The sequence below is a fragment of the Protomyctophum bolini genome (genome assembly GCF_963924005.1).
Source record: "Protomyctophum bolini genome assembly, chromosome: 8".
Classification (NCBI taxonomy): Eukaryota; Metazoa; Chordata; class Actinopteri; order Myctophiformes; family Myctophidae; genus Protomyctophum; species Protomyctophum bolini.
In genome coordinates, this window is record NC_137869.1 from 48,110,726 (window position 1) to 48,117,120 (window position 6,395).

A 6,395-nucleotide genomic window follows, 5' to 3' on the forward strand; every position below is an offset into this window, starting at 1 on the left:
CAAAGGTCGTGTTAGAATTCAAAGTAATGCAAACCTTCACAAAAGACCTTGAAAACACCTCCTCAGTCGCATTCCAGAACTTAGCAACCGAAGTAGCTTCAGTGGTAAGTACCATTATGATGATCCAACACCTACCAATACATTCTCCATAACTTCAGCGATTCCTCCTATCATGCATATTACTATTATATTGATCTCTGGCAAATGTATAATTATGATGATTAAAAAATAACCATACTTTATGGAAATGTTTTGCTTTCATTGTAAAATTTCCAAATAACTTCATAAGTAAGTTCAAATTAAAAGATTTTTAACAAATGACTGCCTCCACCTTTCAAAATGTTCTCTAGAACATTGTTATAATCAATCAAATGTAAATATATTAATCATTAACCATGAAATGAACTTGGTGGGATACTAAGTATTATTTTACAGTTCCTGTGTAATTTATTTTGTAATAATTTCAATGACTGAATTTCTGTTTACAGATGGACATCGTCTATAAGGCAAAGTTTTCTAATTTCAATCGCACTGTTATAACCGGCTTCAGGTATGCACCAATGGAGTTTTACTGTACTTTATATATGTTTTTAGTACATAAATATTAACGTATCATTGATTTGTACCTTTAATGTACCATGACATTTGGTATTCATTATAACATAAATGTATGTAATAATAATGAATCACTTTTACAGCTCGGGATCAGTAAATGTGGAGGCTGAATTAATATTCAACCAAGAGGAAAATGCAACTACACCAGATGCCTCTTCTGTGGCTAGTACTCTTGTTGAGGCTGCATCCAGCTCTAATTTCTCCCTTCCTGTGAACACGTCAACTATTGTTGTCACGGGTAAGAATTGTCGACTCAACCGATAATAGCTCACAGTGTGGTTCTTTAATGACCTGTTTAATGGTATTTCTTCTTCCTTGTTATTACTTGCGCAAGCAGAGCGCGCAAGTAATAATTTGGCTTGGTCTCTTCAAAGTGACAGCCAAGTCTTTTTCAACCACATTACGTCATCACATACGTATACACACCATGTACTCTGGTCCTAGTTCTCAACGATGACGTAATGTGGTATCTGGTCCCAGCAAACCAGGCACAGACTTACGGTTGAAAAAAACTTGGCTGTCACTTTTTGGAACCAAGTAACCACAGTATACTGCTAATCAAATTACAACTACATACTCTGTATGTAGTTGTAATGTAATTTGTAAATCTGTGCCTGGTCTGCTGGGACCAGACTACACAGATGACCATATCTCTTACGTCATCACTGAGAGCTAGTCATACATATACACACCATGTACTCTGGTCCCAGCTCTCAACGATGACGTAATGTGGTATCTGGTGGGACCAGATTACACAGATGACCATTTCTCTTACGTCATCACTGAGAGCTAGTCATACATATACACACCATGTACTCTGGTCCAAGTTCTCAACGATGACGTAATGTGGTATCTGGTCCCAGCAAACCAGGCACAGACTTACGGTTGAAAAAAACTTGGCTGTCACTTTTTGGAACCAAGTAACCACAGTATACTGCTAATCAAATTACAACTACATACTCTGTATGTCGTTGTGACCAGTTGTGACCAACTACATACTCTGTATGTAGTTGTATATTGTAGTTGTATATTGTTGTAAAAACAATAGTAAATGTTTTAATACACTTAAAACAATTGACAATTTACAATAAGTAATAAAATAATTATACTGTATAATATATTTTAATTCAGTTTATATACCTTTTTTCTTCATCACATATCAATGATTCATTTTTCTGTAAAAAAGTAGTTAGGTAGCAAATAGTTACACGTAATGATTATACATTTCAAACGTTCCTTCACAGAGATACTGAGATGTGATAGTTTCCAGCGGTCGAAAGTACTTGCGCGCTCTGCTTGCGCACTAGTAGGCCATTTATGGCCTACTAGTGCGCAACAAGCAAGTATGCACTCGGCAGAGTGCAGTTCTAGTTAATTATATATCATGGCCTGCATTGATATTGATATGAAAGTTTTATTTTTACAGTGGTTTTGCCGCCAACTCAAGCACCCACTACAGCAGCACCTTTAACAACAATCACCACAGATACACCAGCAGGTACAATTTCATCAAAGCAAATCGAAACTGTATTTCCAATGTAAAAAACATCTAATTAATTAACTGGAGTGGACAAAGGGATATGCAAGAGTACAGTGACATACCCCTATGATTATAATATAATGTGTTGAAAAATCACATTAAATTATTATAATTTATTATAACTAATATCACAATCACCGGTAATAATAACTTCACAATTTAATGTAACCTTTCCATCAGGTAATGCAACATCACCACCAGTCATTCAAACTTCGCCACGACACAATGCGACTTCACCACCAGTTAATGCAACGTCACCACGACCCAAAATAACTTCAACACCAGTCACTGTAACATCACCACCAGTCAATGCAACTTCACCTACAGTCCTTACATCCCCACCAATCACTGCAGCTACTAGCCCAGGTAAAAAAAATGAAACATTTGTCAAAATAACTTTACCACTAATGGTGGCATTGAATAATGAATCAGTACTCAGTTTAATATCTGAACATAACTGGAGCGGACACTATCCCCACCAGTCACTGCTGCTACTAGCCCAGGTAAAACAAATGAAACATTAGTCAAAAGATCTTTACCACTAATAATATCATTGAATGCATACGTACTCAATTTTGCTATAATATTTGAATATAACTCGAGCGGACAATGGGATACGCAAGAGTACAGTGACATACCCCTATGATTATAATGTGTTGAAAAATCACATTAAATTTTAATCTTTATTATTATAACTTTAGAAATATAAGAAACACTGGTAATCATAACTTCACAAGAACATTAAATTATGATCTTTAGTATAATACCTTCAGCAATATATAAAACACAAGTAGTCATATCTTAACAATGTGATCTAACCTTTCCATTAGGTAATACAACTTCACCTCCAGTCATTCCGACTTCACCACGACACAATGCAACGTCACTGCTAGTCATTGCAACTTCACCACGAGTCACTGCAACTTCACTGCCAGTCATTGCGACTTCACCACGAGTCACTGCAACTTCACCTATTGTCCATACAACACGCCTACCTGTCACTGCAGCTACTACCTCAGGTTAAACATCTGCACTATTAGTGAAAAGAACTTCACCGCTAATCACTTTGAACATATAATTTACTGTCCAGCTATAATAACTAAATTTAACTGTAACTAACAACCACAGATATTACTCATCCCACAAGAAGTACGGCAGCAAAAGTTTATGTCTAGTTTTATTTAAGTACTGATCTAATAGGTCTGATCTTATTTTAAGTCTTTATCTGAATTACATAAACTCTTGTTGTGGAGTCTGTGTCTGTAACAAAATAGATATTATTTTTTCAATTAGAATAAAATAATTTAATGTTCCTATCTGTGTGCCCAGGTATTGCAATCACAACAGAAAGTGAAGGCATTCGTTCAACCACACCTGTTCCAGAGCCAGATTCTACAACTGCAGATATTTCTAGTCCCACAAGAAGTACGGCACCAAAAGTTTTTCTCTAGTTTATTTTATGTACTGATCTGAAAGTTCTGATCATATTTTAAGTGCTTATCTGAATTTCATCAAATCTTGTATCTGTGGAGTCTGTGTCTGTAACAAAATATGTGATAAAAAAATGGTTCAATTAGAATACTAATTGAATTCTCCTATCTGTGTCCCCAGGTATTGCAGTCACAACAGAAAGAGAAGGCACTCGTACAACCACACCAGTTTCAGAGACAGATTCTACAACCGCAGTTACTAGACTTCCTACTCATCCCACAACAAGAAGTACGGCATCAGAAGTTTATCTACATTTTATTTTAAAGATTAAATCTAGAATTGTAGAGGCATTTTCATACTTTACATGTGTGTCCACACTGTCCAGGTATTGCAACCACAACAGTCTCTGCTGGTCCCACAATAACAAGTACGGCAAACGTAAACCCTACTTTTATTTTAAGTTTTATGTGCTGGTCCAAAGACCAGAAAGTCCATGTCTGACTACAGCCTGTAAATTTGTCAGTGAGTATTTTATAGACCATTAGAGAGAGGGTCAGGGCAGGTGCTCAAAGTATAAAGTAAAACAGCATAACCTGTTGAAATATGCTCACTTTGGCTGTGGACGGCTACATTTCAAGGTCTGGTTTTGTGCTAGGAGTGTCAGGATTTCTAACTAGAGCAGGCGTCTTCATGTTTTTCTGACCAAGGACCCTTTAGCTGAGAGTGAGATGAAGCAGGGACCCTCACTACATATTGTATCAAATTGTGTTGCAGATTAAACATTGTATAGGTAACTTCATTGACAACACTGTGTTCGTGTTGTGTAAATTAATGTTTTATTGATTGTTTGTTTACACAATCTTTTCCATTTACAGTATATGTTGGATTCATGTACGTGTATAGCTTCATGTGCCTGTAACAAAATAGGATATCAACATTGTTCAATAGTAATCAAATTTCTCAATCTGTGTGCCCAGGTATTGAAATCACAACAAAAAGAGAAGACATTCGTTCAACCACACCAGTTCCAGAGCCAGATTCTACAACCACAGATATTACTCATCCCACAAGAAGTACGGCAGCAAAAGTTTATCTCTAGTTTTATTTAAGTACTGATCTAATAGGACTGATCTTATTTTAAGTCTTTATCTGAATTGCATAAACTGTTGTTGTGGAGTCTGTGTCTGTGTGACGGCCCTGCCCCCTCTGCCTCTGCACAGCAGGATATCTGGCAGCCTGGGGATTAGGGCAGAGTGGAGCAGGCCGTCAGGCCAACTGTGTACACCTGAGTGGGGTGTGGTCTGGGAGAGTATATAAGGGCCTCTCCTTCCATGCTCTCAAGCCAGCTATCTTACCTTCCTTTCAAGCAGTTGCACACCTTTTACAACACTCACACACAGCACACTCCATACATCCATACACTGCATACATGACTGATCACTGACATTGTCACATCTCATACCAGTTTATTTGAGTATTGCTTAACTTATTTTAATTTAGAATAATAAATATATAATATAAAAGGTTTGCCTTGTGTGTGGACTCCCTTTTTGTCATGTATTGCCCTAGAGTGCATGACAGTCTGTAACAAAATAGATATTATTTTTTCAATTAGAATAAAATAATTGAATGTTCCTATCTGTGTGCCCAGGTATTGCAATCACAACAGAAAGTGAAGGCATTCGTTCAACCAAACCTTTTCCAGAGCCAGATTCTACAACTGCAGATATTTCTAGTCCCACAAGAAGTACGGCACCAAATGTTTTTCTCAAATTTATTTTATGTACTGATCTGAATGGTCTGATGATATTTTAAGTGCTTATTTGAATTTCATCAAATCTTGTATCTGTGGAGTCTGTGTCTGTAACAAAATATGTGATAAAAAATGGTTCTATTAGAATACTAATAGAATTTTCCTATCTGTGTCCCCAGGTATTGCAGTCACAACAGAAAGAGAAGGCACTCGTACAACCACACCAGTTTCAGAGACAGATTCTACAACCGCAGTTACTAGACTTCCTACTCATCCCACAACAAGAAGTACGGCATCAGAAGTTTATCTACATTTTATTTTAAAGATTAAATTTAGAATTGTAGAGGCATTTTCATACTGTACATGTGTGTCCAGGTATAGCAACCACAACAGTATCTGCTGGTCCCACAATAACAAGTACGGCAAACGTTTATCCCTACTTTTACTTTAAGTTTTATGTGCTGGTCCAAAGACCAGAAAGTCCATGTCTGACTACAGCCTGTACATTTGTCAGTGAGTATTTTATAGACCATTAGAGAGAGGGTCAGGGCAGGTGCTCAAAGTATAAAGTAAAACAGCATAACCTGTTGAAATATGCTCACTTTGGCTGTGGACGGCTACATTTCAAGGTCTGGTTTTGTGCTAGGAGTGTCAGGAGTTCTAACTAGAGCAGGCGTCTTCATGTTTTTCTGACCAAGGACCCTTTAGCTGAGAGAGAGATGAAGCAGGGACCCTCAATACATATTGTATCAAATTTTGTTGCAGATTAAACATTGTATAGGTAACTTAATTGACAACACTGTGTTCGTGTTGTGTAAATTAATGTTTTTTTGATTGTTTGTTTACACAATCTTTTCCATTTACAGTATATGTTGGATTCATGTACGTGTATAGCCTCATGTGCCTGTAACAAAATAGGATATCAACATTGTTCAATAGTAATCGAATTTCTCAATCTGTGTGCCCAGGTATTGAAATCACAACAAAAAGAGAAGACATTCGTTCAACCACACCAGTTCCAGAGCCAGATTCTACAACCGCAGATATTACTCATCC